Source organism: Lactuca virosa, chromosome 3 (assembly GCF_052849685.1).
Source record: "Lactuca virosa cultivar CGN04683 chromosome 3, Lactuca_virosa_CGN04683_v6, whole genome shotgun sequence".
In the NCBI taxonomy this organism is placed as follows: Eukaryota; Viridiplantae; Streptophyta; class Magnoliopsida; order Asterales; family Asteraceae; genus Lactuca; species Lactuca virosa.
Window position 1 is genome coordinate 160,133,047 of NC_136428.1, and position 26,841 is coordinate 160,159,887.

Consider the following 26,841-nt stretch of genomic DNA (forward strand, 5'->3'; position numbering starts at 1 on the left):
TAGGGTTTCCAATCTTTTGTTGACCATTTGAAGTGTTTGTATAGAGTGTTTGATGGAATTTTGTTGTCATTGAATAAACATCATGCATTTTTTCAAATTTTGGTTACAAATGTTATCATCATTATTGTTACAAAAGCATAGAATTCCTAGTTGTGACAACTTCTATTTATGAAAACTTATTTACCTATTTTAGCAATGAACATTTGTTGATGGAAACTGTTATCAATATTCAGATTATCATGAATTTCAAAATATATTATGATATAAACTTGTGAGTACTCACCAACTATTTTTATAGTTGACGCCCGTTTTACATGCTTTTTCAGGAATCATCGAGTAAGTGGCACTTAGGGACACATGACTTTTAGGAGTATTCGCATGTGTTGTATTTCAATTTTCATTGTAATTTCTTTTAAAAGTTGTTCAAACCCATTGTAAATTTGTAATGATTTTTAATACTATGGTTGGTGTTGTCTTTTAACTTTTGCTATGAAACCCTTTGTACTGCCACGACCTGTGTTTCCGCTTTAGCGGGGTGTGACATGATATCTATTTATGGAGGCCCACTATGGATTTGGGCCCAATTTGGAAAATTGGGCCATGGGTAGTTTTTGGTATTTGGGCCTTGTGGACTATTAGGTTTGGGCCTAAGTCTTGGTCCAAAAGTAGGTGAGGGGTAAATTGGTAATTTACCCTAGTAATGGATTTATGATTATGGATTGGAACCCAATTGTTGCTTGGGTGTTGTTTTGACTTTGATAGTTCAGGGATCTGTCATCCAGCAGCCAAGGATTTTCTTTTTGCTTCGGTAGTGCGAGGTGAGTCTTCTCACTATATCCAAGGGTCGAAGGCACCAATGTCGTCCCATTACGTGTTATGTGATATGCTAGTTGTCTCTGTGATACTTGCGTGGAAGACCTCGTGGGTAGCCGGGGAGCCCATGGCATTCTAGGTAAAGACCATGGGGGGAGCCCATGGCATTCCAGATAAAGACCATGGGGGTGGGGGGTGGGGCATGGCAACTATATGTATGTTGCATGATAATCTATGGTTGTATTTTGTATGATATTTTGGGGAACTCACTAAGCTTTGTGCTTACGGTTTTCAGTTTATGTTTCAGGTACTCCAGTTTTCAAATGGGAGAGCTCGAGATGATTGCAGAGCACACACCACATGTTTTCGCATTCTGTGGATTACTCTGATTTGATGACGTTTTGCTAAATATTGGTTACCCTGGTTTTATGGAAATAATTTGAACTAAAGATTTATTAATCTAAAAACAAAAGTTATTATGCCTTGATTTTGGGACATTATATTATTTGTTTCAAATGGTAACAACACCTTAGGAGGCTGGAAAAACTTTACGCTTGAAACTGGTTGGAGTAACTCATTTCGAACAAGAATGTTTTTTAGAACGACAGAGATATTATTAAACCAAAACTAGCAAGAAGCTAGCACACCAACTAAAACGAAAGTTACATAAGAACAAGCAGAGGACTTTGCAGCCAACTCGACTAACTAAACTTAGACTCATGTCTACTTTGACACCATCTGAAAGAATTTAAAATAATGCTATCAAAAACCATAGACCTCTTTGGCACAAAATTACGAAAAGTGACTTATTCCTAAAATTCCAAATGTGCCACCAAGAAACTACAAAGACCGCTTCCAGAAATAGCCTTTGAAGAGATGAAATGCGTAGCGCCGACAACGAAGATAACCAATCTTCATAAAAAAACAACGAATGTACGTTAATCTCCCATCAACAAAGAATTCTCTCTTGAATGTCCAAAGAAAACGTGCAAGAGAAGAATAAATGGTTAACCGAATCAATACCAATATCATACATAGGGCAGTGCAACGAAGGAATCTCCATCCCTCTTCTAGAGAGAAATAACTTAGAAGGTAAAAGATTTCTAGCCATTCTCCAAGCAGAAATATTAATTTTAATGGGAAGAATATGAAGTCATCTAGTCACCTTAGGACACAAAGGCAACGTAGAAGCATCAATATGGGCCCTAGCTGAAGCAACAGAAAAATCACTTGTTCCAGATAAGCTCCAAAACCATATATCTAGGACAAGAGACAAAGAAACCATCTCCAGAATATATTTATGTATCAGTGGTGCTTAAGATAAAATTTTCAAAATTGTCAAAATTGTAACCAACATAAGATGAATATATTGAAAGAGTCTAAAATATTTTTCCAAAATGAACATTGTAGTATAAAGTAATTCGTAAATTCACTTGCGAATAAAGTACTATGAAATGTCAAATTTTAGAACGTTTTATCTCAAATATCATTAGAATATCTAACACATCGAAATTCATTTGATTAACTCTAAAACATATAACATAATATCATGTGTATGGTGATCATTTTTTAAATTCTCAAAAGTTCGGTCAATTACACATATTCTTTAAACAACATAATACATTAAAACTACAACATGGGCAGAGCTTAAGCCGGGGGGGGGGGGGGGGGTAATAGAAACTAAAATTACCGTTCTTTCGAAAAAAATGAGGGGAACAACCCAAATCTTATATTTTTGGCCTTAATATTTATAAACATTAGTAGGCTATTACTACTTTTAAGCAAAAATACAAAGGGAGGGGGGGGGGGGGCACAACCCCTTGTGGCCCTTACAATGCTCTGCCACTTAACCACATAATTTTACATAATTTTATACACACACAACGTACACAGGGGATACATCTAGCTTTTTTTTTAACACTATATTGCATTCTTAGAAATGAATCAACAATGATAATATAATAATCCATTGTATTATTTTATTCATTCCATTATAATATTTTTAATTAATTTATCATAAAAAATTGATTAATGAATAAGAATTTTTGTCAAAATGTTATAAGTATTTTAAAATTTGCATTATTGAGACCATTACTTGGTTATCGGAAATCTTAAGATTTTTTTATAAATATTTCTCGAACAAATATTACATAATTTTATATATATCATGAAAATAAGTTACTATGAAATAGTCGTAATAATTCGTTACTAATAACAATATACATATATATCTAATTTCTCCTAATTTTAGATTTTACAGTAATTTATTGAAAAAATTTAATGTTTGGATATATATTTAGTAATAAACAATATTTTCAACAACTACCCCCAATAAAAAAAACTTGCGTTACTTTATCATTATCATCAATATACTTTAATTGTCACATTAAATTTTATATCGTAAAAAGTTCCTTCAATTTACATCCACCAAACATCATACATATTATTTATTCAACTCTTCAGTCTTCATCTCCCTCAAGTTGCTCATTACAAAATTTGTAAAATGAAGAACACCACTTCTATTCTTGTTATTTCCGTTGCATTGACGCTTCTTTTAGGTAACGTTCATGCTCAAGATTGTAATCATTACAGAGATATAAAGGATTGTTATTCGGCTCTAATTGCAGAAGGATCACCATCTTCACTTTGTTGCAATGAATTAAATCAACATAGTGATTGTCTATGCAATTACATAAGCATTAATCAATATATGTATCCACCAAACTACCGATTTCTTCCCAATATCACAAAATCTTGTGGCATCGTTTTTCCCTATTGTCCTGAATAGTACTTTGGCTATGTCAATGTTACATCAACGCATATGAATAAAAGTGTTGTTTTCTTGCTTTTACATTTTTGTATTTACTTTTTGTTTTATTTATATATCGTGAAACAAGTCTCTCGTTCTTATGGTAACCTTCTAGTTTTTGTAAAAAAAAACAACTTAATGTTCAAGGAGGGGGGGTATTAAAAACTAATATTACCGTTCTTACGAAAAAGAAAGGAGGGGAACAACCCAAATCTTATATTTTTTGGATTAATATTTATTGAAATTAGTGAGCTATTACTACTTTTAAGCAAAAATACAAGTGGGGGTGGGGGGGGGGGGGGGGGGGTTGGGAGGACACAACCCCTTCTGGCCCTTACAATGCTCCGCCACTAAACCACATAACTTCATACACACAATGTACACACTCGATACATCTAGTTTTTCTAACAATATATTTTATTGTTAGAAATGAATCAACCATGATAACATAATAATCGATTGTATTATTTTATTTATTCCGTTATATTATTTTTTAATTAAATTATCATAAAAAAAATTGATTAATGAATAAGAACTTTTGTCAAAATGTTATAAGTATTTTAAAATTTGCATTATTGAGACCATTACTTGGTTATCAGAAATCTTAAGATTTTTTTATAAATATTTGCCGAACAAATATTACACAATTTTATATTTCATGAAAATAAGTTACTATGAATTAGTCTTAATAACTCGTTACTAATAACAATATATATATATATATATATATATATATATATATATATATATATATATATATATATATATATATTTATAGGTTTAGGTTCTATGGAAAACAAGAAACTCTAAAAAAACCCTAAAAATCATAAAAATGCATAAAAAAAATACTTAGATATCATAATTTTTTTTTTGATTTTAAATTATGAATTTTCGCAGCTTTTTCTTTATTTTCGCTGAAATTTTTTTTGAAAAAATAAACCAAAAAAAAATCGATTTTTTTATTTTTTATCAGTGATTTTGTAAATAAACCTGCGATTTTTAGGTAAAAAATGTCAAAAAAAATATTTGTGATTTCTAACTATGTTTTACGCATTTTTATGATTTTTAGGGTTTTTTTGTTTTCCATATAACCATTTCATATATATATATATATATATATATATATATATATATATATATATATATATATATATATATATATATATATATAATTTCTCCTTATTTTAGATTTTACAGTAATTTATAGAAAAAATATAATGCTAGGATATATTTAGTAATAAACAATATTTTCAACAACTACCCCCAATAAAAAAAAACTTGTGTTACTTTATCATCAATGTACTTTAATTGTCACATTAAATTTTATATCGTAAAACGTTCCTCCAATTTACATCCACCAAACATCATACATATTATTTATTCAACTCTTCAGTCTTCATCTCCCTCAAGTTGCTCATTACAATATTTGTAAAATGAAGAACACCACTTCTATTCTTGTTATTTTCCGTTGCATTGGCGCTTCTTTTAGGTAACGTTCATGCTCTAATTTTTTAGAACGGCAGAGATATTATTAAACCAAAACTAGCAAGAAGCTAGCACACCAACTAAAACGAAAGTTACATAAGAACAAGTATAAGACTTTGCAGCCATCCCGACTAACTAAACTTAGACTTATGTCTACTTTGACACCATCTGAAAGAATTTAAAACAATGCTATCAAAAACCATAGACCTCTTTGGCACAAAATTACGGAAAAGTGACTTATTCCTAAAATTCCAAATGTGCCACCAAGAAACTACAAAGACCGCTTCCAGAAATAGCCTTTGAAGAGAAGAAATGCGTAGCGCCGACAACGCAGATAACCAATCTTCATAAAAAAACAACGAATGTACGTCAATCTCCCATCAACAAAGAATCCTCTCTTGAATTTCCAAAGAAAAGGTGCAAGAGAAGAATAAATGGTTAACCGAATCAATACCAATATCACACATAGGGCAGTGCAACGAAGGAGTCTCCATCCCTCTTCTAGAGAGAAATAACCGAGAAGGTAAAAGATTTCTGGCCATTCTCCAAGCAGAAATATTAATTTTAATGGGAAGAATACGAAGTCATCTAGTCACCTTAGGACACAAAGGCAACTTAGAAGCATCATTATTGGCCCTAGCTGAAGCAACAGAAAAATCACTTGTTCCATATAAGCTCCAAAACCATATATCTAGGACAAGAGACAAAGAAACCATCTCCAGAATATATTTATGTATCGGTGGTGCTTAAGATAAAATTTTCAAATTTGTCAAAATTGTAACCAACATAAGATGAATATATTGAAAGAGTCTAAAATATTTTTTCAAAATGAACATTGTAGTATAAAGTAATTCGTAAATGCACTTGCGAATAAAGTACTATGAAATGTCAAATTTTAGAACGTTTTATCTCATATCTCATTAGAATATCTAACACTCCGAAAATCATTTGATTAACTCTAAAACATAAAAAATAATGTCACGTGTATGGTGATCATTTGTCAAATTCTCAAAAGTTCGATCAGTTACACATATTCCACAACATAATACATTAAAACTACAACAGGACAGAGCTTAAGCCGAGGGGGGGGGGGCTAATAGCAACTAAAATTACAATTCTTACGAAAAAAAAGGAGGGGAACAACCCAAATCTTATATTTTTGGGCTTAATATTTATAAACATTAGTAGGCTATTACTACTTTTAAGCAAAAATACAAAGGGATGGGGGGGCACAACCCCTTGTGGCCCTTACAATGCTCCGCCACTTAACCACATAATTTTATACACACACAACGTACACACGTGATACATCTAGCTTTTTTTAAACACTATATTGCATTCTTAGAAATGAATCAACCATGATAATATAATAATCCATTGTATTATTTTATTCATTCCATTATAATATTTTTAATTAATTTATCATAAAAAATTGATTAATGAATAAGAATTTTTGTCAAAATGTTATAAGTATTTTAAAATTTGCATTATTGAGACCATTACTTAGTTATCGGAAATCTTAAGATTTTTTTATGGATATTTCTCGAACAAATATTACATAATTATATATATATATATATATATATATATATATATATATATATATATATATATATATATATATATATATATATATATATATATATATCATGAAAATAAGTTACTATGAAATAGTCTTAATAATTCGTTACTAATAACAATATACATATATATCTAATTTCTCCTAATTTTAGATTTTACAGTAATTTATTGAAAAAATTTAATGTCTGGATATATTTAGTAATAAACAACATTTTCAACAACTACCCCCAATAAAAAAAACTTGCGTTACTTTATCATCAATGTACTTTAATTGTCACATTAAATTTTATATCGTAAAACGTTCATTCAACTTAAATCCACCAAACATCATACATATTAGTTATTCAACTCTTCGGTCTACATCTATCTCAAGTTGCTCGTTACAAAATTTGTAAAATGAAGAACACCACTTCTATTCTTGTTATTTCCGTTGCATTGGCGCTTCTTTTAGGTAACGTTCATGCTCAAGATTGTATTCATTACAGAGATATAAATGATTGTTATCCGGCTCTAATTACGGAAGGATCACCATCTTCACTTTGTTGCAATGAATTAAATCAGCATAGTGATTGTCTATGCAATTACATAAGCATTAATCAATATATGTATCCACCAAACTACCGATTTCTTCCCAATATCACAAAATCTTGTGGCATCGTCTTTCCCTATTGTCCTGAATAGTACTTTGGCCATGTCAATGTTACATCAACGCATATGAATAAAAGTGTTGCTTTCTTGCTTTTACATTTCTGTATTTACTTTTTGTTTTATTTATATGTCATGCAACAAGTCGCTCGTTCTTGATGGTGACCTTCTAGTTTTTGTGAAAAAAAAAACAACTTAATGTTCAAGGAGGGGGGGGGGGTATTAGAAACTAATATCACCCTTTCTTACGAAAAAAAAAGGAGGGGAACAACCCAAATCTTATATTTTTTGGATTAATATTTATTAAAATTAGTGAGCTATTACTATTTTAAAGCAAAAATACAAGAGGGGGGGTGGGGGGGGGACACAACCCCTTGTGGCCCTTACAATGCACCGCCACTAAACCACATAATTTTATACACACACAATGTACACACGAGATACATCTAGTTTTTGTAACAATATATTGCATTGTTAGAAATGAATCAACTCATGATAATATAATAATCTATTGTATTATTATATTCATTCCATTATATTATTTTTTAATTAAGTTATCATAAAAAAATTTGATTAATGAATACTTTTTTTTGTCAAAATGTTATAAGTATTTTAAAATTTGCATTATTGAGACCATTACTTGGTTATCGGAAATATTAAGATTTTTTTATAAATATTTGCCGAACAAATATTACATAATTTTATATTTCATGAAAATAAGTTACTATGAAATAGTCTTAATAACTCGTTACTAATAACAATACACACACACACACACACATATATATATATATATATATATATATATATATATATATATATATATATATATATATAATTTCTCCTTATTTTAGATTTTACAGTAATTTATTGAAAAAATATAATGTTAGGATATATTTTGTAATAAACAATATTTTCAACAACTACCCCCAATAAAAAAACTTGTGTTACTTTATAATCAATGTACTTTAATTGTCATATTAAATTTTATATCGTAAAACGTTTCCTCCAATTTACATCCACCAAACATCATACATATTATTTATTCAACTCTGCGGTCTTCATCTCTCTCAAGTTGCTCTTTACAAAATTTGTAAAATGAAGAACACCACTTCTATTCTTGTTATTTTCCGTTGCATTGGCGCTTCTTTTAGGTAAAGTTCATGCTCAAGATTGTAATCATTACAGAGATATAAAGGATTGTTATCCGGCTCTAATTGCAGAAGGATCACCATCTTCACTTTGTTGGAATGAATTAAATCAGCATAGTGATTATCTATGCAATTACATAAGCATTAATCAATATATGTATCCATCAAACTACCGATTTCTTCGCAATATCAACAAATCTTGTGGCGTCGTCTTTCCCTATTGTCCTAAATAGTACTTTGGCCATGTCAATGTTACATCATCGCATATGAATACAAGTGTTGTTTTCTTGCTTTTACATTTTTGTATTTACTTTTAGTTTTATTTATATGTCGTGCAACAAGTCTCTCGTTCTTGATGGTAGCCTTCTAGTTTTTGTGAAAAAAAAAACAACTTAATGTTCAAGGAGGGGGGGGGGTATTAGAAACTAATATTACCGTTCTTACGAAAAAAAAAAGGAGGGGAACAACCCAAATCTTATATTTCTTGGCTTAATATTGATAAAAATTAATGGGCTATTACTACTTTTAAAAAAAATACAAAAGGGGGGGGGGGGGGCGGACACAAGCACTTGTGGCCCTTACAATGCTTCGCCACTGAACCACATAATATTATTCACACACAACGTACACACGGGATACATCTAGTTTTTCTAACTGTATATTGCATTCTTAGAAATGAATCAATCATGATAATATAATAATCCATTGTATTATTTTATTCATTCCATTATATTATTTTTAATTAAGTTATCATAAAAAATTGATTAATGAATAAATTTTTTTGTTAAAATGCTATAAGTATTTTAAAATTTGCATTAATGAGACAATTACTTGGTTATCGGAAATCTTAAGATTTTTTTATAAATATTTGTCGTGCACATGTTTGTTGATCGGGGGTTGGGTTGAGGCGGTCCTGCTTTGTGTTGTAGGCCAACATACCCGATGGGCGGTCCGGATAGGCTATAGGCCTTGCGAGGCGGTCCAGTCATGCTTGTCACACCCCCAAACCGGAACGGCGGAATTGTTTGGGGGCGGAGGACGTCATGTGTAGTATCACAACAATTGTATCATAGCAATCATAGTAAACACAACCAAACATTGAATACATATATGAAAAAGGTTTACATTGACTTAATACATAGTTTTGTTTATATCAAAAGTAAAATAGAAAGGCGTGACACTAACGCTCCGACTTCTCCAAACTCCTGGAAGTACATGTCTACTAATTTCCTGAGAATACAAGCAGTTTTGAAATGGTATCAGCATAAAGCTGGTGAGTTCATAAGCATTTAGTTTTGGAGAAAAATGTTATTTGATCCTTTTGAAAAGTGTTCCTCAAGAAAATCTCATATTTTCTTATGAAAAGCATGATTAAAAACCCATTCCTTCCATGACTTCCCGGTTCATACTAGATACGCACAATCCAAGGAGTCATGGAATGAACATGAATATCCATTAGTTGAATGATAAACCATCAGTTTATAAGATACCGTGTTATCCTGGGAAAATCCTATATTTTCCATAAAAGTAGGTTGTTGATTATCCGTTCTAAACTGAAGAGTACAAGTATCTACCATACTTATACCGTTAAAGCATAGTTCCTTTTGAAAAACCCTGGTTACTCCCAGTGAGGCATATTAGTCTTATTACATAAATAAAACTAATTGAAAACGTGGTGATCTAAATCCTGAAGGTATTGTTAATACCCTCTTGTAATCACTTGGTTATTAATTATGAAGTTAATTAGTTCGATCTATTATTACGTAAATACATCGTTATTATCTACGTTGCGAGTTTTATGACCATACATTAACTTGATATGACGCGAATCGGGCACCAGCATCCTTTATGACTTTGTCACCCGTAGACCTGCCGGTCCTACTGTAGCTAGAAGCAAGGTGCAGGATAGTCAGTCCCGTATAGATCTATACACAAAAATCACGCTCTCCCTCCAGGAGATTCTGGTTCATAAGGGGTAGTCCTCACACTTAGTTAAGTTTGTAAGCGCCCAAGGATGTGTCTCCAACTAGATTAACGACTTTACGAATAATATTTTAGGAAAAACCTTTTTGTTATTAACATGAATCCTTTATTAAAAAATTATCTTTTACTTCATGAATCATAAGTTCATTTTCCTTAGTTTTGAAAACTGCTTTTACAAGTTGATTTCTTAACCCATTTGGTAAAACTAATTTCCATATTCAAAGTATATCGAAAATATAATTATCTTAAACAAAATAATATATTTTGAGCACAAGATTGCTTGTGCTTTTGCTTGTATTCCCCCATGAAAACATGAAAAACTCGGAAAAGCGTAGGGGTATGAACTCACCTCAAGCAAGTGGTTTGATTGAAGGATCGATACAGGAGACTGAGTGTCAAGTGAAACCTTGAACACGATTGCATCCTATTCAACATGTAATAATACATATAGGAACTAAATTAGGGTATTTCACTACTAGACACAACAAGAAACCACTCTAGGGACTTGGAAACACTCGAACTAAGTGTTAGAACCTTATGGGATTGAGTGAGGGAGGTGTACGGCCACCTTATAGGTGTGTATAGCCATGGGTGTGTGGCCCATGAGGTGTGCAGCCGTACTCTCATGATGGAAGCTATCTTTGAGGTGTTTTCAAGGTTCATACTAGCATCCATGAAGTGTTCTAGGTCCATGCTTAGTTGTGGTGCAAGTTTGAGGTCAATAAGGGTCATGGAAGTGGGTTTGCGACCCTAGGGTGTGTGTGTGTACGGCCGTACATAGGGGTGTGCGGCCGTACACCCTTCATGTTTATGTCCAAAATTCGACTTTAAGGTGCAATAAGGCTAGGGTCATGTGCAACTCGAAGATAGGGGTCAAACTCTCACTTTGGAGGGTCTTTTAGGAGTGTACGGACAACCTCAGGATGGTGTGCGGTCGTACTCCTTCAAAGGGTGAAGAACATGATGGGACTTGATGAATCAAGGCTTAGATCGAGAGGTTCTTCAAGTACAACAAGCTAAAGGATGGATTACTCACGTTTTTGAAGCCTTGGAGAGTTCACGGTTGAGTAAGCTTGAGAGAAAAGAGTAGTGTGCGGCCAAGGAGTGAAAGGAATGAAAGGAAAGGGGTCTACCATTTATATAAGAGTGGGTGTGCTGCGATGAGGGGGTGTACGGCCGCACACCCATGTGTACGGCCGTACACTCCTCCTAAAGGAGTGTATAGCCCGGTTTTGTTACTATACGACTTGCTGACTCATTCCTAACCTCAACCTTGGTTGTACTTAAGCTTAACACACTTAAACGAAACCTTAAACAGTGTTAAAAGACAATGGACACGGGTTTAACATTGGTTGAATTGACTAGATATACAAGATGGTAGTTTTGGGTTGTCACAATGTCGAAGGCTCGGGAGCGGTTCAGATAGGTTGTAGGCCCTGCGAGGCAGTCCAGTCAGGCTGAAGGCTCATTATGCATGTTGTTCTGTATTTGCTGATACGATATGATTATGACTATGTGAGGTTGGTATTTTGGGGGTAACTCACTAAGCTTTCGGGCTTACAGTTTCAGTTTATTGTTTTAGGTACATCAGGGGATCGCGCCAAGGCAAAAGCGTGATCGTACAGCTACTCATGTTTTGTTTATGTTTCTGGGAAAACTCTGATATTATACATTTTGAAAACAAGTTTGTAATGATTTAATGGTTTGAAATGTTTTTAAAAAGGTTCAAATTTGGCATGATTTTATGGGTGTTACATATAAAGGATTGTTATCCTGCTCTAATTGCAGAAGGATCTCCATCTGCACTTTGTTGCGATTAATTAAATCAACATAGTGATTGTATATGCAGTTACATAAGCATTAATCAATATATGTATCCACCCAACTACCGATTTCTTCGCAATATCACCGAATCTTGTGGCGTCTTCTTTCCCAATTGTCCTGAATAGTACTTTGGCCATGTCAATGTTACATCAACGCATATGAATAAAAGTATTGTTTTGTTGCTTTTACATTTTTGTATTTACTTTTAGTTTTATTTATATGTCGTTCAACAAGTCTCTCGTTCTTGATGGTAACCTTCTAGTTTTTGTGAAAAAAAAAACGACTTAATGTTCAAGTTTGTGTGAGTCGAATATAATATTTCGCACACTTTTAAAGGTTTTAAATCTGAAATGATGATCACCACGTTACTTTGATGAAGTTTGTTTTTGTGATAAAATTGAAAACATGATTAATTAAATTAGTTTAGACAAAGGTTATAAATAAAATTAATTTGGATTTTAATTATGTGACATCCCCTATTTTTTAGAACCGAAAAAAAAAACCTTTTCTTTATGCTTGAAAAAACATAACTTCTTTATTTACGAAAAATCTCAGTATTTTAAAACATTTTTTAGTACATATGTTTGTTTTAAAATCATAAAACTCTAAGGATGTTATAATCAATACACAACATAGTGACAACGTAAAGACGTAACTGTCATGAACACTATTGCAGGCCTTCTCTTTAATCAGTCAGCATCATATTAGGATGATAATCCTTAAGCAACAAACCTACAAAGCCAACTATTATCCTACTACACATCTCAAATATCTATAAGACACTTTAACCTTAGTTACTCATCTCGTCGATCCTCACATACTGATCCTATAATAGTGAGATTATAAGATCTATCCTGATCGATCACTATAAGCAACGAGTTGACTATACTGCTTCGGGGACTCCTTAACAGCAGGTGGTAGTCAATAAAGGCAACCATGGGGGATAGAGTACATCGAATGATAATACAATCCTAGTTATATGGATTAGTATAATTCATTAACACTTATAGACTATAAGTTTGGTAGTGATTCCACGAGACTGGGTTTAGTCAGTTGTCATCATCCCACTCCGACAGATGACTGGCCATCCAAGCACCTAACGGCTACCTAATATAGACATACCATTCCTGGTTATCTAAAAAGGAGGGGGGAATACTAATGCAGTATTCAAGTACATAATTCTTACCCTACCATATCATTAGTGTCATCGAACAGAGTTCTACTCCACACTCCCATCTCATACATACCCTTAGTATGATGCTACCCAATATTCAAACTTAATTGAACTAAACATCATTTATAAGTCTTACTCCGTAACTAGGCGAGACCATAATGATTTTAATCAACATCAAAAAACTGTTTTCTTATTTATACAATACAATATAAAACAATATTATTATCCAATTAAATTGGATCTACACATCATTTATATGTCTCATTTTAGAAACTAGTCGAGACTATAATCCATGTAATCAACTTCCAATACCAACTCTGTTTAGACAACACTAGCCTAATTTAGTGTTTATATTTAACCGATAGTCCTAGTTATTTAATATAAATTAATCTTTTCAGTAATAATACTTCTATTAAGATTATCATGTAATAATATCATATATATACCTTAACACACACATAAACACACACACACACACACACTTAGTATGATGCTACCCAATATTCAAACTTAATTGAACTAAACATCATTTATAAGTCTTACTCCATAATGATTTTAATCAACATCAAAAAACAGTTTTCTTATTTATACAATACAACATAGAACAATACAATTATCCAATTAAATTGGATCTACACATCATTTATATGTCTCATTTTAGAAACTAGTCCAGACTATAATCCATGTAATCAACTTCCAATACCAACTCTGTTCAGACAACACTAGCCTAATCTAGTGTTTATATTTAATCCATAGTCCTAGTTATTTAATATACATTAATATTTTCAGTAAAAAATACTTCTATTAAGATTATCATGTAATAATATCGTGTATATATATATATATATATATATATATATATATATATATATAACCATATCTAGTTCGCACAGTGTATATTATCAAATATACATCTAACACATATTAATTCACATATAAACTTTCAACGGATATTTAATACTTTTAATAAATACTTGTGTTGTAAACATGTTCATGAAAGTAACTATTCACTCACTTAGTTAAGGTGGAAGATTCACAGTTAGGCTAGTTCATCGCCTAACACTTCAGTTTTTCTCTTTTAAATAACCTAATTACGAATATTACTACGTCTCGGCAGTCGTTCGTATTTTTAAGGTTATATTAAACTAGTTCTCACATTCTTCATTAATCCCAATGAAATATTGAGTTCTATAAAATAAGGAATAACCAAGTAAGTTCATATCGGAGGCATGATCCTTTTGGTATACAGAGTAAACTATTTGGAAAATCCACTTTAAAAACCTCACTAGATCTAGCCTAAACATCACTCTCATAAGTAGATCAATCAGTATTTTGAAGAGGGGGAGTTCAACAAAGCAGTTGGAGTAAAGGATGTTAGGAATAAAGCAAGTCTTGCAACTATTTATAGGTTGTCCATGAGGCTGCCATGTCATGGTACATTGCTCGCCACGTCGCGATGTTGCGTAGGCAGCAATGTCACACCCCCGACCAAGGCGGCGAAACACGTTGGTATGTGCGACTAAATATATAGTACATGTACAAAAATAAACAAATTAGCATTTGTATTCTATCTTAATGTTTGAATACAAGGTTCTTACAATTAATAATAGTACATGAATTTCCTTAACAAATAGGTAGATAATACAATAGCTATTAAGTCACCTAAAATCCAATTCGTCTTGAATGTCTGTTTAGTGATTTCCTGAGAACACATGTGATTTTGAGGGTCAACATAAGGTTGGAGAGAGTTATATGGTTTCTACTAACAACAATAATACTTCTAAAAAGTCTAAAAGTATTTTCTTTGTATGTATAAAAATAGTTAAAACTATTTTTGCAAGGAGTCTTTGAAAACCAAAATGTATCTTTGTATAAGTAATCCATACTTAAAACTATGTTTGTAAAGAATATTTGAAAGCCAAAATGTATCTTTGTGTAAGTAAATCCATACTTAAAGTTGTGTTTGTAAGAATCCTTGAAAAACAAATTGTACTGTTACATAAGTAATTCCATTCTTTAAATAGTTTTGAAAGCAACCAAGTCCATGGTTTGTAATGAGAGAGAGAGAGAGAAAGGGATTCTAGTCAATGTTTATAGTGATGCTAATAACCAAGCTATGTGACTGAATTTACCCCTAGAATGCTTCATTGGACGTTATAGTAACAATTGTAGACACTTATCACCCTCTTCGATTGATCGGTCGAGGTTGTAGCTAGCAACCGTAGGTGGGGATGTCAACCCTGTATAGATCTATACATATGTATCTCACTCCGAAGATTAACAGTTATAGTAGTGTGCGTATGCTAAGTGTTTAGACTCAACTAATGAATATCGTCTCACTAAAAAGCCCTTAACAAAAGTATGTGAATAACTCTCAGCCCTAACTTATTTGTGGATAAGTCACTATGCGTAATGAATTTCATTGTATAAAGTTTCACTACTAGAAAAACAGACTTTTACGACGCGCAATGTGTGTCGTAAAACGCTCAGACGACGCGCAAATGCGCGTCAAGAAAGGCCCTGTCATAACGAGAGACGACACGCTTTTGCGCGTCGTCTATTTACGACGCGCATTTACGACACGCATTTATGACACACAGTTATGACACGCAATGCGTATCAAGGAAGGCCCTGTCATAAAGGAAGACGACACGCATTTGCGTGTCGTAACCTTACGATGCACGTGTTTATGACACGCAATGCGTATCAAGGAAGCCCCTATCATAAATGAAGATGACACGCATTTGCGTGTCATAAACTTCAGTAACCATTTACGATATGCATTTACGACGCGTCTTTACGATACTCATTTACGCATAATACAAAAATATGTAAATAAATATATACCAAAACAATCAATTTCATTCAATAACATCATGTCAAAAAATTGTAATACATTGATATTAAGGGGATCTAATTGTACATTGTTATTAAGAGGTTTTCCCTAACTATATAACCTAATACTACATTGCTATTAAGGGACACCTTCTGCAATATAATGTTATACAAACTAAAAAGATATACACAAAGATGATAAACATCAAATTCCAGCTAAGTAGAGTTGCATCTTGCCTTTCGTAATTCTTTAAGACTAATGAACCCCCGCTCCGATAATTCTTGTGACCTGATCAAATAAAAGTCAAAAAATTAATATGCTAATATAATTAATAGAAGAATCAAACATGGAATGTTAGTTGTAAAAGACGAAATTACCCTTTTCTCCATCCAAAGAATGTGGGATTTGGAATAAATACACTACAATATGAATTACCTGATATCAACAATGACAATCACAATGACAAGAATACCCCCATACAAATGGTAAATATTACCTGTAAAGCTATCAACAATGACAATCACAATGACAATCCTTGATCCTATGAACTAGAGAGTATATCATCACAATTCCATCTACCACCACCCATGAGAACCCGTAAAGCTACTCAACCAACATATCATGTCAAGTAATGTATTTTCTGTCAGTATATTTTCACGTAGAAAAAAAAGTGAAATAAATAAAAATAACAACCTTCTCATTTACTGAAAATGGATACCGTACACATCTATGGGACCCATTTTCAGAATTACCAACCCATTTACCTGAAATCATTCATGCCATTTTAACTCAAATAATTTATTTTTAGTAAAAAAAAATATTTATAATTATAGTGTTCTGATTATATAATATATACCCATCTGTCACTGACTTCTCTTCTTAGTTTTCGCATTGCAGCATTGTGAAAGAGCCTTCGATCATCCTCACGTTTAACAGCTACAGCTGCACCTATTAAAGCTTTTCATAAAACAAGTAAAAAAATCAAATTAATATAACATAAACGGAGTTATGATTATAGTAAGAAATAAAAACAAAAAAAGTATGTTACCATGATTAGGAAATAGAGGTGCAGTGCCAATTTCAGCATCATAGAGACTACATCTTCCCTGTGATGTAAACAAAAAGAAAAAAACTTGTTTTTTATATCAATTATATATATATATATATATATATATATATATATATATATACATATATATATATATATATATATATATATATATGTATGTATATATATATCTTTTAATAGAATTAGTTATAAAGTAGTTGGTAAAAACTGAAAAAACAAACCATTAAATTAACACCTGAAACTGTAGGTGAAGTAATGTCTTCAACAATTGCATTCTTGAATTCTTCAAGAGTCCATGAAGAGGACATGGACACCTTTCTCATTTTCACTACTTCTTTTATTCGGTCCCTATCCTCAATGTACTATTTTATATAACAAATATCAGCAAACAATTCAAAAATATAAAATATTATATTCGCACAATTCAATAAGGTTTAAAAAACTACCTATTTCTCTAGCTCATCTAATACATCTTCAAAAAGATCTTTTAGGGAGGCACCTGAACTGTTTGATGCCACTGCTAAATATGCAGGTAATTCTTTTATCTATAACCCAAAACAAAATAACAAACGTAACACAACATTAATCTTAATGTCTTTTTTATACAAAAAAAAAATAAAAACTTTATTGACTTACTTTATTGCAATATTCATTTGGATCACTGAAAACAAGTTGCCCAATAAGAGAATGAGATAACAGAAACTAAATTTATTAATCATATTTTAAAAAAAACAAAAAAAACCAGTCAATAGCATATTCAGCAAAGGGTCTAATCATTTTATAGTAGCTAAAACTCACATTCAATTCAGTTTTCATTACTTTCTCCAAAAAGGATAAAATACACAGACATGGAAAATAATTAAAGTCTTATAACTACCATTTGAAAATAGTAAAGGGGCTGAATGGGTAATGATATAAGATAGTTAAAGTATTATAACTACCATTTGAAAATAGTAAGTACACCAAGAGTTATATAAGAACAACAACCAAAAAAACTTCATGAGGGAAAGGTATAAAAGAATGAACTAAATGCAATAAATATTAATAAAGAGTATACTTGAATAACTTCAGGCATCAGCACTTTAACATGGTGCTTAGGTTTTTGTCCAACGGTCTTTTTACAGCAACCATAGAGCTCCTCTTGAGCTTTCTCAAGGTTTTGTACAAGCCTTTAGTGTAGACATCAAGAAGTATAGCACCAATAAAACTCATTACCAAGAACATGAACAATTACCCTGCTTGACCCTTTTACCCCTGCTAGAATAGACCTGTAGCACTTTTGGATCATTTGAACTTTTAGTTAGTATATTAGGATTTGTATCAGATTCACAGTCAAAAAAGGATGAAGGAGGTCCTCACTTTTACTTAGATTTCACTGTTTAGTATAGTAAAATCAGAGGGTTACTTACTTGATGTATCTTTTTTAGAATGTGAGGCCAAGTTTAGAAGATCTAGCAGAAGATTAGCAATGATTCTGAGTTCATGTTGGATGGAGGAACCAGATGCTAGACCAAACTTCAGTCAACTCATACAAATGTTGTTACATTATTTTTCGACCATTTTGCCCTCCAAACCCATACTTCCTTCTCGTCTTTTTGTTAATGAAAATGCCCCTATGTCTCCAGAATCTCCAGGCACAAGTGCTTTAATGGCAGTCTGTAATTTTACAGGGGATACCCCTAGAGAAATGGAACATAATAAGCCAAAAGGTTTCTTTTTCTGTTTTAACCAGTGCTATTAATGCCCATATGACAAGGTGATCAAGTATGAACATGTATTTTTTATAAACGTGTGGTGTTTTTCTTAGAAAAATGCAAACTTTATCATCTTGTAAAAATTATTTAGCTCTGGGTTATAATGTTATATGATATATAGATGTTGTCATGTTGATGTGTTTTGGAATTTTGGTTCTCTATTTACCATTTCAAACAAGTTTTTAACAAAAGATACGAGAAAATAATGTGAAATAAAGTGTCACAACTCACAATTTTTTATTTTTAACAAAATATACAATAAATTACTATTTTGCCCTTTAGTAAAAAAAAAACCTAAAAAATAATAGCTTCATCTCACCAAATCCACACCGCACATCATTATTTTGAATCCATACAAAACTAATTGCCGAGTTGGTAGTTATTTTCTACAATGGAAAAAAAAATTGTAAATCTGTTAAACGCCATATCATTTTTATAATTATCCGTTTTTAAACATAAGTTGAGGAATTTAAACTAAATTCACTTGTAGTTTTTTAGGATATAAACACTTCCCTGTAAACTTAGATCAACTGTTGATTTTTTGTTGTTGTATTAAGCACTTGGGATTTGGGATTTCCATATTGGTGAACCCTGACCACTGCTCACAGTCCTAAAAGTAAATATAATAATGAAATTATTGACAAGTGGGCCCCACCTGAATGGCTTCTGGACAGACATATGTTCTTGGATGCTTCTAGTGATCTGCACCAATGAGATACAGTCTAGCACTGTTTGAATATGCCTTAAAGTTTGCTTCAACAACTAAGTAGCAAATGTGTGCAGCAATAACCTGAATCATTTGTTATATGTAATCACAACCTAATAATCAAACATGAATATTCTTTTTTTTATTACTTAATGGAATTATGGAACTTACATTACTTGTTTCCTTCCACAAACAATCTCCAAGATGAATAAGCACCAATTCATCATCTTTAGTCCTGTTAGCAGTAATCATAGCCAAATTCTCTTCCCAATCATCAATCATAACATTAGCACCAAATTGAGCCTACAAAAAACAACAAAGTCAGCAGCTTGGATACTTTTTTTGACTTTTTTCTTTTTGAATTTCATAAATAAATAATATAATCATTAAATTTTACAAAAGAAAGGTCAATTTCAATTTTCACATTGCACCCTACACCCTACACTGCACTCAATATTACTCTTATATTTTACAAATCAAGTAATCATAAAACGACAAAAAAGGACAGAGTTGACTCGCCTGAACTGTTGATGATACCCTAGTAAAAGAAGCAAGTTTTTTGCCCACCAGGCTTACCGCTTCAGACTCGCAAAGTTTCTCAACAATCTCTTCATCCTGTTCCAAAAGGGCACATTTGTCATTTCTAACTAACTACTTCATACTTTATCCAAGAAACTTTATATTGAGAATGAAAATTTTTCAACATACCACATTCTTGGTCATAAGCCTGTCTTTTAGACCCTTCAAAGCCACTTCAAGATCTGCCTTCTCCAAATTTTCGTTCCCAGCAATGTTGAATCAACAACTGTATTGTTAAAATGGTTGAATGGATAACAACATCTATATGGATAAACTATTGTATACAGAAGGAAGATGATGTAGAACACCAGCCATAAACTCTTCTCCAATTTTAGACATTCCATGTCTTGAGGACCTATCAGATTCAATAAATTATACCCTACAGGGTAAGAAACGGATAGATTATGAACCAAAAGATGCTTTTAGTGAGTCTAACAACACTTGTACATATTTATTTTTAAGGGAGAAGGTGGGGGAGGGGGTTAATGGAATAACACAAATTGAAGCTATTAAAAAAAAAAAAAAACTTTCCTGGAAGTTTATTTGAAAGGAATATCCATATATACCAGCATCTTTCTATCATGACTTTCTCTATAAACAAACAGTCAAACAAGATGAAGTGATTTCAAAGAGGTGATGTAAGTTTCATCTTCATACTAGACTATGCTCAAGCTAACTGATTACTGTCTAGAAATTAAGATATACATATATAAAATCAAAAACGAAAATCAAATAAATTGTGAAGGGATCAAAGAATTACCAACATAGGGTGCTCTTGGTTAATGATGGAATTACAATGGTCAAAGGAAGGGACAACGGTGGCTGGTAGGATTTCGGTGACAAGTGAAGAGGTTCCGGTGGTGGTTATTTATGCAGTAATTCTCTCAAATCAAGGAGACTGTTTCAATGACAGAGATTTTAAACAAAGAAAATTAGGGTTTGTTTATCTTCAAATAAAGGGAAAGAGGAGGATGTTAGATTACCAGACGGAGGTTCCTGGTGGTGAAGTCGGAGAAAGGGTGGGCGACGATGAGCGGATAATGGTTCCGTTGAAGATGAGGCACATGTCCAATGGTTCTGGTGAAGTCAGACTTGAACGTTAAGGTTTTGTTGGTTGATAGAGATCATTCGATGATGGTGTAGCGGCGGGAGCTGCTGGTGTGGCAAATAAATTCATCGGAAGAAGAATAGATGAGTGGATAGAGCTTGAGGACGAGGAAATAGGGCAACACCAGGAGGAAAATGAAAGAGAGGGAACGCGAGTTTTTAAGAAAAAAATTATAGAACGATTACATGAGTTGTCGAGGTGTATAGTAGAGATGGTATCGTGATTAGGGTTTGCAGAGAGAAGCAAAGATGGTATCGTGATTAGGGTTTGCAGAGAGAAGGGAATATGAGAATGAAGGGGGATTTGAAGCGGGGTATTGAAAATATTTAGAAACGTGCGTTTTGAGTAAAAATATAAAGCATCACTCATAGAGGACGCACATTTTAGATAAAGTGCCCTCCGTGTTTTTAATTTTTTTTTACATGAGACACTAATTTAAGGGCACGCAAGAATGCGTGACCTAAATCCTTAAATTTTTTGAAGAGACGACACTTTTTTAATGTCACTCTCTTTTGCGTAACATAAATCAATGAGTGTCGTGGTTTGCGCGTCGTAAAAGGGTCTTTTTCTTGTAGTGTTTATAAAAGCCGAGTATGATTGGTATGTATGTAAAAGTGTAATGTACTCACTTATATAAAAAGGTATGTCTCAAGTATACATATATAAACTTTATGGATTTAAACATACAAATATACATGCATTGAACTAGTTTGAATCCTTGAAATACTACAAATTTTATGATAGTCATTTTATGACATACAATGTCCCATAAAATCATATATTTTTTTATCATGTAGCATTTGTTGTGTGGACAAGTTATTTCATGATAAAATCTCCCTATTCTAATAAAAGAATAGTTTAATTCTCCTATTGACATGTGTCATCATATTAGGCCTCATAATTAATGCATATTTTATTTTTCTTTTGCCATATGTCACCTTATTATGTCTCCAAATTAATGCATGTCACTTGTTAATCTATTGATTCTTTATTTCAAATTTCAAATTTTAAATTTTCCCACTTTAATTACATAAAATTAGTAACATTAGAATAAAATTAAAATAAAATTAATACAAATTATAAAGTGATATAATTTTACATATTTATTTAAATCAATGATTATAATTTTGTAAAAGTAAAAAAAATCTCTTAATTAATAATTTATTTAAAATAAGTGATTAATAATTTTGAGTTTTTACTATTAAAGTTTAATTAACTTGGTAACCGTGGTTCTCACGGGTTATAAACTAGTAACTATAATATGTATATGAAAAGTTTGAACTAGTTTATTTGTAACAATATGTTACATTGTCAAATAACATTTTTATAAACTAGATTTATTGTATTTTCACATAAAAGGATAATTTGTTTGCATAAAAAAAGTATATACCCCCCCCCCCCCCATCATCGAAATAATTCAAAACTATAAAAATGGGCCGCAAGCACTCACCCTTGAAGCGTGAGTTCGATTTGTACAGAATCGGTTTATTTGAGAAGCTTGATGTGAGAAATCGCAAGACCACAATTCTTGAACTTTGATATATTTTCATGAGCGTTTCGTAACAAATTTAATCTATTAGGGGTTGTTTGGTAATTTAATTAACCAAGGTTGGACTGATTTGGTTAAAGTAAATCAAGGGAGGGACTGAAGTGGTTTAATTGGAATTAAAGTTTGAAGATTGTGATTTATTTTGTTATATATAAGCAAAGGAGGGGTTGTTTTATTTAAAACACACCAAAGTTTTGGGGGAAAGGACTTATTTTGAATAAATGGTTCAGCAGGGGTTTAATGTGTTCAATTTATAAAATCAAATGATTTTAGGGCTTTTTCTACCCGTTGCCATTTGTTGATCGGGCAAAGGAAAAGAATGAACGAAGCGATGAGGGTAAATACGACGAACACGAAGGCAGTCACGAAGGGAAAACACGGAGGCAAAAGAAATCGGGAGCAGAAATCGTTTGGGGGGTTCGATCCTCGTCCGATCAGGGAAAAGAATCACGAACGAAAGCTATGCGAGGCGAGGATTTCGATCGAGAAATGAAGGACACGCGAATGAGGAGCAGCGACAGGAAGGGTTCGGTGGCGAGTAGTCGGTCGTGAGGAGGGAACGTCTCTGGGGTCGACGAGGCCGAAGAAACGAAGGGAGAAACAGCGAGGCTGCTTTTGTTCTCGTCTGGCTTTGAGGTGCGAAGGAAGGAGGGGTCCGACGGGATTCCGGGAGGGGATAGGCAGCAGCGACGTCGCGGGTGGGCTTCGGAGGGGTTTTCTCGACGGAAGAAGAAGAGAAAGATGCGAGGGCAGATGGTTCGGCGATTGGAGGTCAATCGCATGAAAGAAGAAGGTATCTCCGTTTTTTTTCTTTTCTCTTTTCTTTTTTTGACAGAAATCAATGGAGTGTTTGGGTTTGATGTTTCACAGGTAATGAAGAAGGAAGCACGAAATGTGATGAGGCTGCTTCTTCTTGAAAGGAAAAAAGAAAAGAATGAGAGGCTGATACCTCTTTGCTATTCACTGGAAAACAGAACCACCTCCGGTGGTTCTTGGCTGCCACGAAGAAGAAGAAGAAAGAAGGGAGATAAGGTGAAGCTTTGAAGGATTAAAGGCATCCTTAAGGGTAAATTTTCTCAGATTTCTTTGTGATTTAGTTGCTCCATTGAGATCCATTTTGAGTATTGTTCTTCTTTAGCTTGAATGCTCAATGGAAGGAAATGGTAGCAACAACACGTCTTGGTGTTGGTATGATGCAGGAGGGTACAATTGATTGGTAAAGTGTGTAAGTCTCACTTTGTTTGGCTGTCAATTTAACAGATTTTTTTGATTTTAATTTGCATGTAATGTATTGATTTTATCATTTATGTATTTGTGTAATGTATTGGTTTGATTATTTATGTATTTGTGTGTAGGTATTATTGAGAAATCGTAATGGTTCAATATGTATGTAATTTATGTGTATTGATGTATATTTCTAATAGATTTAATGTACACTTTTAGGTTTAATTAATAGATTTAATGTACACTTTTAGGTTTAATTATATTGTATGTATAAGTATTTGGAAAATGACATATGACTTATATATAAATATGCATATATTTAGTATTGTTATATAACTTTAATCTACCCTAATCTACCCTAATAAATATGAATCATTTTGCCATATGTCATCTTCTTATTTATTTTGCCATATGTCATCTTCTTATTTATTTTGCCATATGTCATCTTCTTATTTATTTTGACATCTGTCATTTTCTAGATTTTTTTGAATTATTTAATATCCACTTGTCATTTTTATCGTTTTTATTTTTTTTATTCAAATTCCACCTATTAAATGTCATCTCATATTAATTATTTTTATAAATATATTAATTAATGTACATAATAACTTTCTATTTGTGAATTTCTCTTTCTATTAATTTAATTAATGTATATGTATATTAACGTAGAAAGGACATTTTATTTGTGAATTCATATTAATTAATTTTATTAGTATAGATTAATTAAGACCAAATTACATAAATAGTCCATACGGTTTACCAAATGTCACAAATTCAGTTTTTACTTATTTTTTTATGAACATGGTCTTTGTAGCTACCAAAACGAGCGTGAATGGTCTTTTTTTTTCTCACACCGTTACTTTTAGTCCATTTAATAAACTCGTGTAATACACGGGTCTCACACTTAGTTACATAATCTATATATATTGTGATTACATGATTGACTATTATTATTTGGGATTCATGAATAGCTTATGTATACAAACATATATATATATATATATATATATATATATATATATATATATATATATATATATATATATATATATATATATATATATATAGGGAAAAGTGAATATGTGGCTGTCATGTATGTAATATTAGGTATAGAACCATCAAATTTGACTTCATTTTGATTAAAAATCACATTTTTTTTATTGTTAGCTTCTTCCTATTGCTTTTAAGCTCATATAAATTATTGATTTCATAATTTATCCCCAACATCTATCTATTTCAAATGTGTTGTTTATATTAGAACTCCAGTAGGCTTCATAACTTTCTTTGACACCTACCATATGTATACTTGCATGATTCTTTTTTGATGTGTTATGGGAAGAAGTTTATTGAGTTTTTAATGAACAATTTCAATCTTTCACTATAATTTTCTATATTAAATTTGAATATGAAGACTTATCGGTAGTTGATAATGTATTCTTATACATGGTTTGTGGTGCAAAATTAAATATTTAAAACTTCATAAAAATATGTACAAAGCCTATCATCTAGTCTAATAGAGGATATAAGAAAGATGGTAAAGAGATTTGATTGCATTTTGTTAAATCAACGTAGTTTTTGATGGTTCTATACCTAATATTATATATATAACAGCCACATATTCCCTAAGCCCATATATATATATATATATATATATATATATATATATATATATATATATATATATATATATATATATATATATATATATATATATATAGGTCTCAAACCATTTACGAACCAATTATTTTGTATTTTTATAAATATTTTCTAACTTTCTCGAGTCGTGTGCCATCGATCTTGATATCAAATAATTTTTCTGAAAATGAAGAATAATGGTCCCAGTTACAAGGATTCCAAAAACTAAGACGAATTAATTTTTCGAGTTGTAGAACTCCGGGAAATCGTATTTAAAGATTCGCGTTTAATTGGACCCGGAACATTCGATTTTTCGACTTTTGCAATTATTTTTGCCAAAAATATTTATATTATGACATTAAATAATAGACTACGACTTGAGTCCAAAACTGTTTTCGAAATTTCCATCTGAAAGTGTATAAGTCTCTCAATGGATAGAAACGGTTTAGCAGTTTTAAGAAAATCAGTATTATACTGGTTTTAGATTCTTAAAATGGTCGTATCTTTTGCATACGAATTCTATTTTGGACGCTTTTTATATTTTTGGGAACATGGAAACATATACTACCAAGACTAGAGTGTTTGTTTTGCTCACATCTGCTTAATACGAAATCTCAGTTTTTCAGACGCATTAACTAAGGTTGCACTTTGAACTTTTTGATTCGTTTGTCAGTTTACACATTTGGAAGTAAGATACCATCTGATATTTTATAATAGTTGTAATGAACTCATTTACTTTACAGAAGATGCACTAAAACTCAATGAGTCAAATTTCAAAGAGATTTACTGTAAGCTTGACCGTCCACAGTCTTTGACCTAAATTCTGGGTTGTCACAAGCAAGGCTTCGCGTGGGGTGCTGACACGTGGCCTCGGACGCAGGTAAAACCTCAGATCTTCAAAAATTCATATATCGTG

The 26,841-nt window shown here is 32.1% G+C and overlaps 1 long non-coding RNA gene across 2 annotated transcripts; it reads left to right on the plus strand.

Moving 5' to 3' along the window:
• The first annotated feature begins 23,377 nt into the window (after positions 1 to 23,377).
• LOC145162702 (uncharacterized) lies at positions 23,378 to 24,406 on the plus strand. 2 transcript variants are annotated; one of them, XR_013739263.1, is made up of 3 exons: positions 23,378 to 23,859; positions 23,937 to 24,132; positions 24,205 to 24,406. It is a non-coding gene; the product is annotated as an uncharacterized LOC145162702 (long non-coding RNA). The 2 variants fall into 2 exon arrangements; XR_013739262.1 differs by having other exon boundaries at positions 23,937 to 24,406.
• The last annotated feature ends 2,435 nt before the right edge of the window (positions 24,407 to 26,841 follow it).